Source organism: Stegostoma tigrinum, chromosome 10 (assembly GCF_030684315.1).
Source record: "Stegostoma tigrinum isolate sSteTig4 chromosome 10, sSteTig4.hap1, whole genome shotgun sequence".
Classification (NCBI taxonomy): Eukaryota; Metazoa; Chordata; class Chondrichthyes; order Orectolobiformes; family Stegostomatidae; genus Stegostoma; species Stegostoma tigrinum.
The window spans coordinates 76,200,495-76,216,969 of record NC_081363.1 but is presented as its reverse complement, the minus strand read 5'-3'; the positions used below and the strand labels follow the sequence as shown (position 1 = coordinate 76,216,969).

General features: G+C 42.9%; 1 protein-coding gene across 4 annotated transcripts in view; it reads right to left on the bottom strand.

Moving 5' to 3' along the window:
• The window catches only part of LOC125455913 (regulator of G-protein signaling 6-like), a 516,870-nt gene that overhangs the window by 181,870 nt on the left and 318,525 nt on the right, over nt 1–16,475 (bottom strand). The window lies entirely within an intron of this gene.

Sequence of the window (16,475 nt, the reverse complement as noted above, 5' to 3'; positions counted from 1 at the left end):
CCTCCTGCCCCTTTCTTAAATCTGACCTGGTCAGTGATCCCTCCACCATGAGGAAATGTTTTATCATGTCTACTCCATTCTATGTCCCTCGTAATTTTATATATCTCAATCGCGTTCCCCCCTCAGTCTCCTCTGCTCTGAAGAAAACAGCCCCACTTTATACAATACAGCATGAGAACAGGCTCTTCGGCCCACCAAATCTGCGCAAATTCCTAATTTTTAATTTGACCAGCTACTTACTGCCCATACGTGGTTTCTATCCCTCTGTTTACCTCTCGCTCATGTGTCAATCAAGATACACCTTAAGTGCTGCTAACACGCCTGGTCCCACCACCCCCACTGCAGTACATTTCAGGCAACCACTCCCCTCTGTGGAAAAAATTTCCCTGTGCTTCACCCCTAACCTTTATCCGTCTCTCCTTGAACCTGTGCCCTCTTATAGTTGACCTTTGCACCCTGGGAAAAAGCCTCTTACTATCCAACCTATCTGTGGATCTCTCAATTTTGGAATCTCTCCCAGGTTGCCCCTCAACCTCCTCCTTTCCAGTGAAAACAACCTGAGTTTATCTAACCTCTCCTTATAGCTAAAACCCTCCAAACCAGGCCACAAAGTTTGTCCAATTTCTCTACTTTGCTAAAACTTTCCAACAGAATTCCGCTAATGTGAGCACAATGGTGATTAAGAATGGTAATTCTTTCGAATAATTACAATATTAATACATTTTGTGAATGGATCAGAGGAGATGTGAAAGAGGTCACTGTCACTAAGTTCAAATCCAGAGATCCTTTCCCAGCAGCACTCTGGATATGCCCATACCACAAGGACTTCAACATTTGAAAACAGGCAGCTTGTCACCATCTTCCCCAAAGCAAATTATGCTGGCTTTGGCAGGGAAGCCCATAGCCCATGGACCCCAGAGCTGTTCAAAGGCTGAGGCAGACATGTTGTCCAGTGGGAATTGAGATATCAAGGAGGCACACAGAGTCCATGAGTGATCAGAGACTGCCCCAGGACTTCAGCTATGGCCAGAGATGTCAGCAGTAGTTACAAGTGAATCTGCTAGTGATCGAGCATGGAGCAGTGAAGCTATGAGTCTGGTACAGTGATAGGAAAGTTCACTAAATATGTACCAAATGGAGGAGTAGTAGGCAAGATTCAGAGCAGTGACATGTTGAAAGGCTTAGATGGAGTCTACTGCAGGGAAAAAAAATCCGTTCATCCCAGCTTGGGTACATTCCACAATAATCTCCTTCCAGTTCCGATCACTACCTATCAGTGGCATCTATTGCTTTCCCAGCTTCCTTTTTGATAAAATCTCTGCTCTTCAGCTCAACCATTGAAGGGTGAGTGTGATCAGCACTCACAGGAAACAAAATGGGGCAAAAAAGAAGTCATTCAGTAGCAAGTGTAAAGAAACCAGAATGGGAGAGGAATTAGCAACGGGCCAGCATTAGTTCAACGTAGAGTAAAATATGCACAGAAAGAAGACCAGGCACTGGAATAAAGTAACCAGTGAAAGTATTGGCCCTTTGTGAAGTACCGAGCTTTGAAATATATGGAATTACACACAGGAAAATTAAAACATACTGTTCAGTGAGATAAGAACAAAACTAACTTGCAAACCCAGCACACTTCAAACCAGTGTGAAGTTGCTGATAGGAGATATTGAAAGGCTGCTGTCAGGACACAATGTGCAGGGACAGTTACCCAGGTTGCAGATTGGGCTGGTCCAGGCTGCAGCTCAGGGCTGATCGTTTGTTCTCTTACCATTCACTCATTTAGTGCTTACTGCATGCTCACAGCACCAATGCATTGCCTTGCCTTGCCGCACATTGGAGCTTCAACCAGAGCCTAAAGCCTTTTAGTTCTGCTCTACTGACAAGCTCTTTCACACTGAAAGGCAACTGTTCCGAGTGTGGGATGTTTTGCTGAACAGCGCATCAACACATCACTTAACAGTTCTAAATGCATTGCATTTTCATCCAACCAAATGGCTGCACAGGAAACTGGTGGGAGCTAAACCTCAGTCCAGTCAAGAAGGGGGGGGTGGTATGTTTGGGCCGGTGGTCCATTCATGAGCACAGTCCATACACAGTCTGGGGGCTTTATCATCACCTACTGTCCACTCAGGGACACTCTCTGTCAGTGGATCTGCCCCAGTACAAACCAGGGAGTGGGCAGTTGTTAGTCCTGTAGGGCCAGAAGCATCAGTCGGAGGAATTACATTTTGTCTGACAGGGAGCTGCAAAGACAGCGGTCAGAAGATTTATCGGTCCTATCCAGTGGCTGCTCATTGAAGTCCGTCAGAGATCTGGACTGAATGCAGTGCTGGGGTCAATTATTGAGGAGAGTGGGGGGATGGAATGAGGATGGGCAGTATAGACAACTGGGGGAACATAGCCAAAAGTGCTGGCGAGTCAAGGCTGGGATGAAGAATGTAGAGGTTTGTAGAGACAAAGGTAACAATGGGGGTGGACCGTCAAGGTAAGTGGGCAGGACAGCATCCAAGGACATGACAGGCTTTGGGAGAGGAAGTTATTGGCCGTTTCTGTCACCATGGCCTCCACAGAAACAGCATAGAGAATCAGTGTGCACATTATTAAGGTGTAATGTTGGACTTCAGGGGGAGCAAAGAACTATGGAGGCAAAGTTCAATATAGTGGCACTTGATATGGGGAGGACGTGTAGAAACGGGCTGTCTGCATACTGCAAGGTAAAAGGGTCATGAAAACTCTTGGATGGGATCTGGTGACCAGATGTGATAGTGTCCTCCGCAAGCTGTGTTCTCTATTGTTACTTAATTTTCTTGAGACTTAACATGTCTGCGACAATGCCCAAGGTGGGCAGAGTTAGTGTTATTTTGATGGGTGAAAAAATGAGATCCATCGCTGTTGGTTGTCAGGGCACTGAAGAAGCAAATACATGAAGCTGCCGTTTTCAAAGCCCAACTTCGTTTACTTTCTGACCATTTTGTTTGCCCATTTGTGATTTTTGTGCAGCAAACATGTTTAGAGCTCATATGCTGGTCCACGGCAAATTGTACCATGCCATTGGCATTTACAAATCTAATACTGGCATCTCAGTGATGCCGAATTTAACAGCAATGATTTAAAAGGAAGAAAAAGACGAATAAAAAGGCCCCAGTACTTTCAAAGGTTCCAACGGTGCTGTGGGAGGAGGGAACATTGTTTCATCATCTGCCATGTAAGTCTAACAATGGGCTCTCTGAATGCAATGGAAAGTTGAATGATTGAAGTAGGTCTGGGATGGAATGCAGCAGGCACTTCCCTTGTAATGCAGGGTTAGTTCCTCAGCCGGCACAGAGTTGACACTGATGCTACGGACACGGCCATGGTGGAGCAGACAAAAATGGATCTTGAGGATGTGGTTCCACTGCTTTGGTTGGTTCGGGGGCCCTCCAGTCTTACCATGCTGAGCTGTGCTCTGCCAACATTGCTTGCTGTAGACATGCAATGTGCTGGATACTGAGGAACTGGGAGAACAACAGCAACTTTCCAAGGAGGACGATGATGCCCATGTCGGGCTTTTGCATAATAGATCTCATGTGCATTGAGTACCGAAAGGCAGACCGGATCTGAGTGACACACACAGCTCCTGTAGATGAGTGTTGGATGCAGAAGACTTTCATGGAGCTTCAATAGACATTGGTCACCATGCCAGCATTTGGTTTGCATTCAGAGTGTGAACTGCAGCCTCTATTGGCTTTGTTTGTGTTCACTTTTATTGTCTATTGCTAAGAGCTAAGGTATGGAATTGTCCAATTTCTTGCCTGTATGTAACGATCCCATCCTGGACAATGGCAGGTTTACAGATGGCACTGGCAACAGTGTAGCAGTGACCTCGAGGTCAATGTTTAATGGGATGTAGCTCGGGGCATGTAAAATGTGGGGTCTGGTGATTAAGCAGCGACTTGGGTGAGAGAATGGGGTTGTACTTCTGAAGGAATGTCAGCCAATGCCAGTTTTGTGTTGTAAGCAGCTTGGCTTTGTAGCAATTGTGACACTACCTTACGAGTGAGAGACAATGCAGGACTACCAACACATCCCGGTGTCCAGCTGCCTTCCAAAAATGCAGGGCTACCAACACATCCCAGTGTCCAGCTGCCTTCCAAAAATGGCATGTGAGCAAGGGATAGTGGTCTTTTGGCGGGATATCTGGTGTGTGGTGAGTTGTTCCAGGAATGCGTGTGGTACAGTGGGGATAGAATCAGACAAAGAGGGACACCATAGATCTGGGACAGGTAGTTAATGAGGTGAATTTGGCGAGAAATCTCACTCAGGCTCATGGCAACATCCCTTTTAAAAAATACAACGTAACTGATATTTCTGATAATCCTGAGATTCAACCCATTGAACAAAGGAACGTTTTCTACACTCAAGAATTCATTTATAACTGTTTTAACATCACTCCAGTATTTGCAGATGTGTTAAATTCATTTGGATTCATTTCAGAATCATTCTCACACTCTCAAGGATTCAGAGAACCTTGCTCTCAAATTTTATGACTTCCTCACCAGCTTTGAAAATCTTGTACCTGTTGCAAGTAAGATTTTAGAAATTAGAACAACATTCTTTTCTGGCAAGGATTTATTTTGTTTTGTTTTAAATTTGGCTTTTTAGATAAACACTGAATTGCATGATTTTCATCATAATAAATTGTGTACGATTGAAAATGAAAATGTTTCATTCAGGCAGTTGTACTCTAATGCACAGTGAACCCAACTGCTAATCACTTCTGTTGGGGAATATTTATGGAGGAGTTTCATCTGCACATATAATATCTGGGAGAATTACAATTTTATAAAGTAATTAAAATTTGGACAAACAGGAAGTGTGGGAGTCTCCTGGCAAGCTTTCTTGCTCTGGTGGATCCATTGGATTGAAGAAAGGATGTACTGGCTTTGGAGGGTGCAGACGAGGCTCACTAGGTTAATTCCAGTGTTGATAGTGCTGGCCTGTGAGGAGAGATTGAACAGACTGGGACAATATTCACTGTGATTTACAAGAATGAGGGGGGATCTTGCAGAAACATGTAAAATTATGGAGGGAATAGATAACAAAGAAGTTGCTTCCATTCAAGGGTGAAACTAGAATCAGGGGGCATAGCTTTGAAATAAGGGGGAGCAGATTTAGGGCTGAGTTGAGGAGGAACTTCTTCACTCAAAGGATTGTGGATCTGTGGAATTTCCCCATTAGTGAAGCAATTGAGGCTTCCTCATTGAAAGTTTTCAAGGCAAAGATAGATTTTTGAACAGTAAAGGAATTAAGGGTTATGGTGAGCAGAGCTGAGCCCATGAAAAGATCAGCCACAACCTTATTGAATGGCCGAGCAGGCTCGAGGGGCCAGATGGTCTACTCTTGCTCCGATTCCTCTATCTGAAGTTGAAGGCAGTTAATCAGGAGATACATACTTTTTCGATAGGACCAAATAAGATAAAATTGTGATGCACCACAACATAAGCCCTAAGATCAATGCTTTAAGAGCCCTAGTAAAAATGTAAGTCAATGGGATTTGAGAGTCATTCTCTGCTGGTGAGTGTCATACCCAGGACAGAGGAAGATGATCATGTTTCTTGGAGGCCAATTATTAGGCATTGTCACAGGATCTCCTCAGGAAAATGTACTCATCCAGAATCATTGCCTCCTTCATTGTTCACCCTCCCTCCAAAAAAGGTAGGAGTGGGAATGTTTGCATGTGATTGCATAGAGCTCAATTCCGTTTGCATCTTCTTAGTTAACAATACAAGTCTGTTCTCCCATACAGCAAGACCTAGGAAAAAATCCATAGTACATAACAGGTTTCTCAGACAGATGCCAAGGAATGACTGTTTTCAAAAAAAGAGGGCTGCTCAACAGTCAATGACGTTACCATCACTGAAGGCCTCACCATCAACTAACTTGGTGTTGCCATTGGCAGGAAACCTGACTGAACCAGTCACATACATCTGTGGCTGTGACAATAGTTCAGAGGATGGGGATTCAGTGATGAATGCATCAGTTGGTCAATTTGCTGATTTGCCTCTTGGCTACTTAAAAGTAGTGCAGAGGTGGTGTTGTCCCTGATCCTGAAATCTCCCTGGGAAACCCCGGCCCTCACATAAAATAGAAACTGTGTGCCAACCTGTTAGCATGCATTTTTTTGCAGGGTGGGATGTGTTAACATTTTCCGAGCATTTTCTTTTACAAGTATAGAAAGCCACAGCAGAGGGCCAGGGATATTGACCATCTCTAAAACTGAATCACTGGGGAACACCTACTACACTGATTGCCTCCATTTTATCTTCCATGGCATGGGTAGCTCTTCCACTGCATTGGAGGATTTGACTGATGTCTGCATACAGCATAATATTTACCTACGATATTAACTGCAGCCATCACAATGCTCGTGTCAGGGGCTGTTCCGTTCACTAGGATTTTTAAGGAAACAAGCCTAATCTCAGCAAGACCAGTAGTAATGAAAAGCACAGCTTCTAGTGTCAGCCGAAGAGACAGAAGTCTCAAGAATTGTCATGAACTGAGGTTAGGTCATTCCAAAGCTGTCTGTCTGGCTCTCTCTCTGATTGCCCCTGGGCTGTAATTCCAGTCAGAAATAGAATGAAAACAATGACTTGCATCAATATCGAACCCCGATGACCTCACAACATGCCAAAGCACTCCACAGCCAATATAACAGCCCAGAATCGCCAAAGAGCAGTCAGGACGTGATGCTTGCTACTGGTCACAATTAAAACTGCCAATCAAGTTTCTTGCATTGGACATTTGGGGGATTGTAGTCTCAGCTGCAAGGCATAGCCACCAGTGAAGACAGCCACTAGGCACAGCTGAGATTCGCATGAGTGCTAAGATCACTTTTCCTTCAGTGTTATGTTGGGGTTTCTTTTAAAACATTTCAAAAAACTTTAGTTAATTTTTTAATCTTTCAAAACCTTTTGATTGCTTCTACAAGTATACCTAAGCTTAAATCTAATCTAAAGTAGAATCCCTACAGTGTGGAAGCAGGTCATTCAGCCCAACAACCCTCCAAAGAGCATCCTATCCAGACCTATCCCATGTCTGTAATCCTGTGCTTTCCATGGTTAATCCACCTAACCTGCATGCTATGGGACAACTAGCATGGCCAGCCCACCTAATCTGTGTACCTTTGTGACTGTGGGAGGAAACACATGCAGACATGGGGAGAATGTGCAAACTCCACACAGACAGTTGTGAAAGGCTGGAATTGAACCCAGGCCCCTGCCACTGTGAGGCTAAGTGCTAACCGCTGAGCCACTGTAAACATGGAATACCGTTGAAATGAATTGGAAAAGGGCGTGGAATGAAATAAATAATAAAATGTGTGAGATCTCTGACAGCATTATGTTTTTCAGTACTTATTAATTCAACGGATTGCAACTGACCATAGCTGTTCCCAGTCTTATTTAAGTACATCGATTTTGCTTATTACAGAAAGGGTTAGTATTGGACAGATAAGGGACTAATAGGTGGAGATTGGGATTGGGGATGTTTGTGGTGGATTGGAGATGGATTGAAGAGTTGGGGTGGGATGGAGACTGAAAGAATTCATGACAACAGAGTGGACATTGTGGGAGACAACAGTGCCGATCAATGGTAGCATTTTGGGTTTGATGTCAGAGGTTTAAAGAGGGATTATAAGGGGCTCAGGCATAGGACTGAGCAGAGGAGTCAAAGTGATCGAACATTAGAGATGGCCAGAAAGTGATAGGAAAGTCAAGGAACAATCTGGCACTTGAGGAGAAATAGCGATGTCAAGGAGTGATCAGAGACCAGTGATTAGGGGGTCAGGTTTGTAGACAGGAGCTGGTGTTCTAGGAGGAACAGAAAGCCATCAGTTGTTCAAGAAAAATGATTGGGATTCATGGGCTTCAGAAAGGCGGGACTGGTATAGCGTAGAGTTTGGAGAATGATTTAAGGGTCTTGAGAAGATTTTTGTTTAGGGATCAAGTGGTTGAGGGCAATCAGAAGTAGAGGTCAACCAGCAAGGTGTTGGATAGGTGGGGAGGGAATGATCATTAGGAAACAATCAGAGATCTGGGAGCATCAACAATTGGAAAGGCATTGTTTGGTTCAGAGAGAGACCAGAGGTCCTCTGGTAATTGGGAATGAGAACAGATGGGTCACAGGGAGGGAGTTGAGGCCTCAGATTTAGGCTGAGGATTGTTTGTGGTGGTTTCAGTGAACTTGAGAAGAACTGTAGATGCTAGAGAGGGCTTGGGGACCTAGGATTTGCCATAACAAGGTATATGTGGGAGGTTAAGGTTAGAGTCAAGTGACAAGGCCTTTGAGAATTCTAAAGGATGACTAGAGATCTCAGGACCAGGAGCAGTGGCAATCACTATATGGTGTTGGGAATATTTATCTTGTTTCCATGTGTGCTCTGAGAGTTTAGGGTTTTGGCTGCCTAGTGAAGGAACCTGAAGGAGGCATTTGACATGTGTAGAAAGGACTAATAATGATGCCATACATGGACAGAGGATGCTTCTTGGTTGACCTTACTCAATATGACAAATAACACACGTACACTAGGATGTGCACATGAGTCTGTCCATTTCAGGAACTTGGCAAACTGTACAGAGGCTGAGAACCGGGAGCCACCACCACATTTTATTTTTCTCTCTGGCATGTATTTCTGGGACAAGATTCTACCTCATCTGAGACAATCAGAAATTGCTGGAAAAGCTCAGCAGGTCTGGCAGCATCTGCGACGAAAAAAGAAATCAGATTTAATGTTTCGGGTCCGGTGACTCTTCCTCAGAACTAGACCCGAAACATTAACTCTGATTTTTTTTCGTAACAGGTGCCGCCAGACCTGCTGAGCTTGTCCAGCGACTTCTGTTTGTGTTCCTGATTTACAGCATCCGCAGTTCTTTTGCTTTTTCTTCCACGTCCAGTTAAGTTCACCAGAGTTGCACCGTAACGGTTCGAGGACTGGCTATTTCTGGTGTGCCAGTCTTCAGCATAGCATCCCCGATGTTTGTCAACAGCCTTCTTTCCTCAAATTGAGCAATGCAACACCCTTGGAGCTAAAACCAGGTGCCCTTATTGCTTATCCAATGACCTCCGACTGCCAAAGTGCAGAATGTCTACAACAGCCTGATCTAATCCTTTCCCAGCGCAAGTCAAAAAACCATTGGCATGGTGGCCACAGTTTTAATCATTGGCATCATGTCCATCGTCTCCATGGCCAGTGGGTGAGGCTTTGCGCTGGTAACCAATAGTTTTAAGGTGAGAGGAATTAAAAAGACATGAGGGACAATACTTTTAATCAGAGTGGTTCGTGTATGGAGTGCCCTGCCAGTTGAAGCTCATGCATGTGGGTACAGCTACAACATTTAAAAGTCACTCAGATAAGCACATAAAAATGTTTGGGAGGGTTTATGGTTGGCACTGGACTGAAGGGTCTGTCTCCTTGCTGTATGATTCTATGACTCTAATAGTGGTACAATCAGCTCTTCATTTCACAATTCCTTCTCTAAAACCTGCAGTCCTTCTCGGACCCTCTGAAACCACACCTCAATCAAACCTCAGCCTCAATCTGAAGCCTCTACTCCCTCCCTGCATCCCTATCCCTTATCATTTCCCAGTTACTGGTGGGCCTTTGTTGTCACAAAGTGAATAGCAAATCAGATGAAGTGCCATGATATCCAGATAACCAATACCTGTGAAACTGTGGTACTAAAAGCAGCAGTGTAGACAAGCAAGGAAAATATTTGGTGGAAAATGGCTCTCACTTTCAGAAAGATGTGAGAATAAAAGTTTCAATGTTGTTTAATGAGCAAGTTCATATCAGACTATTAGAATATCTGTATAGTGTCACAAAACAGCTGAGGAGAACTACTAAAGCTTAATTACCTTAAACATCTTAATTACTATATATCTACAAATTTTACTGTGATACTTACAACATAAGACTATCACAAATGTCTACAGTAGGTTTGGCTTCAACAGGGTGGTTTACCTGATGCTTATGTCATCTCCCATAAGAAACAGGGTGTTAACATCACAATATTAAGAATCTAACAGACAATTAATATGACTAACTATTATGTTCAAACATTGCATTCTGCAGGTGCACAAGTGTCTGGCCCAGCATTAAGCTATTAGATTACAGTACGGTAGCATGCTTCCAGTACAGTGTCATCTTTAAGTGATCAGAGTTAAGATGCAAACTCAGACCCTCAGGTCACATACTATGACACAATGACGATACCATGAGCATGTCTCTGAAAGGCATATTGACACACTGACCAACAGATTGAGCAAAATGTATTAAGTGCATTCAGGAGGGTTTTGTAAAACAATACATAAATAACTCAACTCAGGAAAGAGCCATACTAGACCTTGAATTGGGGAATGAGCTTAGCTAAGTGATCAGAGTGTCAGTGATGGAGCATTTTGGGAACAGCGATCATAATTCTGTAAGCTTTAGGATAGTTATGGATAAGGATAATATTGGTCCTTGGGTGAATGTGCTAAATTGGGGGGAGACTAATTATGACAGTATTGGGTTAAAAACTGAAGAAATTAGATTAGGGTGGATGTGTGAGGGACATGTGGGAGTCTTTTAAAAGTCAGTTGATCAGAGTTCAGGAGCAGCATGCTCCTGAGAGGATGAAAAATAAGAATGGCAAGATTCAGGAAAGTTGGATGATGACAAATACTGAAAGTTTAGTTAAAAAGGAACATAGGTAAGGTTTAGGAATTGAAATCAAACCAGGCTCCCATGTAGTATAAAGGGAGCAGAAAAGAACTTAAAGAAATTAGGAAGGATAGAAGAGGCAAGAAATGTTCTTGTTACGTATAATTAAGGAGAATGCCAAGGCATTTTTTACGTATATCGGACCAAGAGGGAAGTAGGGACAGGTTAGGTCCACTCAAGGTCAAAGGAGAGAATTAATATGTGGAGCTAGGGGAAGTTGGATGAGGTCTTTAATGAGTAATTTGCATTGGTATTCACCGATGAGAAGTATATAGAGAATGGTAAGATTAGAAAGTATGTTGATAACCTAGGGCACGTTGATATGTAGCAGAAGGAGGTAGCTCATGTCTTGAAAAATGCACATCTCAAGGGTTTGATGGGATCTATCCCCCAGGATAGTGAGGGATGAAAGGAAAGAGATTGTTGGGGCCTTGACAGAGTTCTATGCATCCTTTTTAGACACAGCTGGGGTCCCAGAAGACTGGAGAATAGCCAATTTTGTTCTTTTGTTTAAGAAATTTGAGGAGCAGTGCCTCATCTTTTCACTTGGCATTTGACAGGCCTTCTGATTCATCACAGAGCTCACTGTGATCCTTGTCCTTGTTCACACCTCCTCCAGATTTAATTTTTGGCTTTTTTTGATCTCCCAATGTCATCGCACTCCACCTTGCGCTATCAAATCTCATTGAACTTCTCCTGTGTTCCATTTTATCCCATCTCTTTCTAGTTTCATTCACTTAAAAAGCATTTTATCCCAGCCCCCTCCAGTTTACAGACCTGAAAAATTGACTCTATTTCTCCCTCTGTGAAGTTGCCAACTGTGCTGAGAACTTCTGGCTTTGTCTATTTTTTTATTTTCACTCGAGTCTCGGCAACTTTATGATCAAATGGAAAATGGTGGAACAAGGTGTCCGAATTGTGAAAGGAGACTGACAAAGAAAAGTCCCTTGCAAATTATACAGGAAGAGGATAAAATCCCCAGTGTTTTTGCTACAGGCTTTCATAGGGCTTCTCTGTTGGCCATTATATCTAGGCAACATCTGCCTATCAATTTATTTATTTTATGGGTTTTAAAATCTTTTCTCAAGGGAAGTTTTATTTGTGGTCCTTTTTCTTTACTTACGTCCATCCATTGATGCAGACAGGATGTGATTGACCAATTTCTGTGACATCAGTGTTGCCATGTTAATGACAGGCCATGTCTCCTTACGCCTGAGCTGGCTTGGATGACTCATCATTGCAGTCATTGCTGGCTGCTTTCAAAGGTGATCAATACAATTGAACACAAAGCTTTGCCTACAGAACAATCAGACATCAAAAGCATATGCTAACCCATCCAGTACATTTCCCAAATGTCAAAAGCCTATCATTCTCTCATCAGAACCCCATGCAAATAAGCTCAGTATATTTTAGAAGCTCTAACACATGAGTGTGAAACAAGTATAATGGTTGATTCCTTTCAGTCTGGTACCAATTACCCTTAGATCTAGAAAACTGAAGTTAATTCTTGGTCACATAGGGCCCCACAAATGCTGTACTCCATCCTTGTTCCTTGTAAAGATTCTACCAAGAAATGTTAGTTAAATGCTCGACAGTTCAAAATGAATTATTGTAGATGTTTCACTGGATTCGTGTTGAGTGAGCTAGAGGCATGGAGCAAAGTTGGTGGGAGGCGCTAAGGGGATGGCCAGTGGGCCCTGAGGGGTGCAGGGTTGGCCAGCGGGCTGGGGGTCTGACGGGAGCAGGGATAGCTAGCAGGCCCTGAGCGGAGTGGGGACGATCAGCGGGCTGGAGGCCTGAGGGGAGTGGGGATGGCTAGCAGGCCCTGAGGGGAGTGGGGACCGTCAGTGGTCCCGGAGTGGAATAGGGACGGTCAGAGGGCTGCAGGCTCGGGCGGAGCAGGGCAATTGTCCGACCAGGGACTGGTGCAGGTAGTCAGTGGCTTGTGACCCTGGGAAGACCACATTTGGAGGCCCCCTGCGCTGATGCACTGCACTGAAAGGCTCTAATACTTACTTTTTAACTTTATTCTCATTTTCCTAACCTATAGTATGAACAGCTGTAAGCAATGCAACTTTTTTTTTCCTTTCTTTTTCCCTTCCTTTTTGTATTATGTATGTACCTAGGTATTTCGTACCTGAGTTGGCACCATATGGGGTACCATTGTAAACTTTTCACTGTACTCCAGTACTTCCAAACTTGAGTACATGTGAAAATAAAGGATATTATATTCTATTCTATTCTAAAACCTTCCTGGAGACTGTAGGGGTTAAGAGACAGAAATGCTTCATGCTGCACTCTGTAAATCAAGCAAATATCAATAACAAATATGTCTCATTTCCTACTTTGTCATCGAGCTTGCAATCCAATCATTGAGGATGCTTAGGTTAGGCCATGAAAAGATTCATTGGAAACCCATGCTGAAAGGAATTAGCTGTTGAATTTCCAAATTTGAGCATTTAACTTGCAAACCTTGCTTGAGTCTTTACTAAATTACTGATCTTTAAAGGAATTCCTTCCTCCATGTTTAAAAAGGTACCAGAACCTTAGAAAGCTTTCCAGTAGTCAATTCCTCTGCTACAGGAAATGATCAACCACTTATCAAGGTTTGATTGATTCCATAGATTAGTTTATTTGAAACAGTAAAATACATTATAAGTTATGAAGCAGACATTACAGCAAATCACCTGATGTAAGTGTGCACACCAGAGCAAACTTACTGGCAAGAACAGTCACAACAATGTGTAGAGAGAACACTGAGGATTTACAGAGAGGTGAACTTTATTTAAGACAATGTATCTATATAGTGGGATTTTAGGCTATTACTGTCATTGCAAGCTTTCAAGTGGCAGCTCTATTTTACCCGTACATTTATTAAATGCTACTTTATATTTCTTTCTCTCCAGCTTTAGCCTTTATCATTCCTGAGTTGCTAGTGAGCATGTAGCTTTTTTCATTATTTAGCTCAGAGGAACAAGGCTTTCTAGGAACATCCTGAGACGTACATAATGTGATATCCAAAATGTGATAAATTAATGTTATCCAACCATGCACACTACTCGGTAAACTCCAATTCATTTAAATCGCCTTTGAAAAACACATCAAAAGACAGTCAATAAACAACAATACATTAAGAAACAGTAGGTTGCTTTAGATAAAACCCTTGTGAGTTATTCTGACAGATCCACTCAATATTTCATTTTGTGAAAACTATCGGGCTCCTTTATGTTAACAGAATTTGAATTCTATTTTACCAGTACACTTATTAAATGCTACTTTATATTTCTTTCTCTCCAACTTTAGCCTTTATCGTTCATGAAAATCTTTGGTACCTACACTATCACTTAGCATTACTATTAATTTCGAAATTTGTGGAGTTCTACAAAAGGTGCCACATGAGCTACACCAATATATTGGTGGTACTGTAACATTTAAAGCCTTGCAAAAGGCCCCAAAGCTTACTGATATTGAGCACCTGACATGAGAGTTCAGCCCACACATAGGCTTAGCTGGGCCTTATCCCATAGCATTTCACAACAATGCACAATGCACAATTTGTTGTGCAAAGTAAACCAACAGGCGGTCCACAAAAGACCAAAGAGAAATGGATAACTAATTATACTTCTAGTGGTGATAAAAACAGAAAATGAGAGAAAAACTCAGCAGATCTGCCAGCCTCTCTGGCGGAACTTGCGTGGGCAGAATAGTCTGCTCTTACTGGAGCTGAGCATAAAGGCAGCAAGAGTACTTATTAAGCAGCAGGGTGCTGTAGCCAAACTCCATTGGCTTCCCACATCCCTCAGTTAAGTTCTAGTCCTAGTGTCCCATGGTTGACTTGCCTGCCTCACCACCAAGTGAGATCTGTTAAGTTGTCAGCGAGTAATGAATTCAGAGCCTAATTGCATCAACCTGGATAGAGACCAGAGCTGTGGAGGTCAAAGCCTGTGGGTGGCTCAAGAGATCCTGGCTCTAGGGCTGTAAGAGGATGAAAAATCTGTTACGGTCTGCCAGGGTATGTGCCACGCTTGCTCAATATTTATTGACCTTATGAGTCTGAGTAGGCACTGCAAGGTTGCCACTGCAGAGAACTGTCACCTGGAAAGTTGGGGCCAGGGAGCTCCATCAGATGTTTCCTGTGTAATCAATGCCTGTCACTTAATTGCAGCTACTAATGTGACTGCCCTTCACACATCTGCCAGGGTTCAGAAGAACATGTGCATCTGTTACCTTCTCACCAAACAGTTGCAGGGGACAAAGGCACAATAACAAAATATGGCTCTGGATGACCACCTCAGAGTCACATATCATACAATGCTTTACTGCTTTGCACCTCTCAGTCAGAATCCTTCAACTCCCAACTTGCCATGCATCACACTCTTCTGACAAGTAATGCACACGGGCAATCATCGCTCTGGGGAATGACACATACATCTGTATCTATCAATTCAGGCAAAACGTACTTTTATGGTGCATTGTTGGTTCCCCCTAAGAATGGGTAGAATTCCAACCAATCTGAACAGATTGATTACAAACAATTCATACCCATGTGAATGCAGGAAGGGAACATCGACAAACAGGACAAGTCAAGGACAGGAAATCTCGCAAAAGAAATATTATTGTTATTGCTGCTCACGTACAAACAGCACAACTGCTTCAGAATATACAAACTGCTGGGAACAATGAATTGGGTGACTAACCTTGATCAAGACCTTGCAGAATATCCAGTGACTAAGTCTCACCCTGATGCCTGGGTTGGAGCTTATTGGCTATACCGGACTAGGGAAACTTGGAACCTGCACCTTGATATAAGGTGAACATTACTGACTTCAAAGCCGCATTTGTGCTGAAGCATTTGCTTAGGTTCGTATGAATTGAGGAAACTTGCAAGACTTTTATTTCAAATTTAGGCTCTTTCAACCAAAAGGACACACCAAACTGTTGATGGCACAGCAGTAATGTCATTGAAATGCAATCCAGTAGTCTGTGGGGGCATGGGTTCAAATTGTACCATGGACAGCTGGTGGAATTTACATTCAACTAATGACTAACAATTGGGCATTTAGGTGTAATCATGGGCATAAAACTAAAATTATTTTTTGTAAAATCTAAACTGGTATACTAATGCACTTAAGGGAAGGAAATCTGCTGCCCTTCTGTTCTGTCAGGCAGAAGATACAAAAGCTTAAACACACATACTAACAGATTCAAAAAACAACTTCTTTCTGCTGTTATTACACCTCTGAATGGGCCTCGCAAATTTTAAAGTTAACGATCTCACACACTTTGTGCACCTTCTCTGCAGCTGTAACATGGTATTTTCACTCTGTCCTATTACTCTAATGCACTTTGCATGGCATGATCTGCCTAGAATGCTTGCAAAACAAAACTGTTCACTGTAACTTTCAAGTAACGAAGAGGATTGATGACGGCAGCACGGTGGATGTTACCTGTATGGACTACAGTAAGGTGTTAAACAAGGTTCCTCATGGTGCACTGATTAGCAAGGTTAGATATAGGGAGAATTAGCCATTTGGAAACAGAAGTGGCTCAAAAGGTAGAAGACCGAGATTGGTGATGGAGGGTTGCTTTTCCGATTCAAGACCTGTGACCAATGCTGTGTGACAAGGATTGGTGCTGGGTTCACTGCTTTTTGTCATTTATGTAAATAATTTTGATGTGAACATAGGAGGTATGGTTAGTAAGTTTGCAGAAGACATCAAAATTGGTAGTGTAGTGG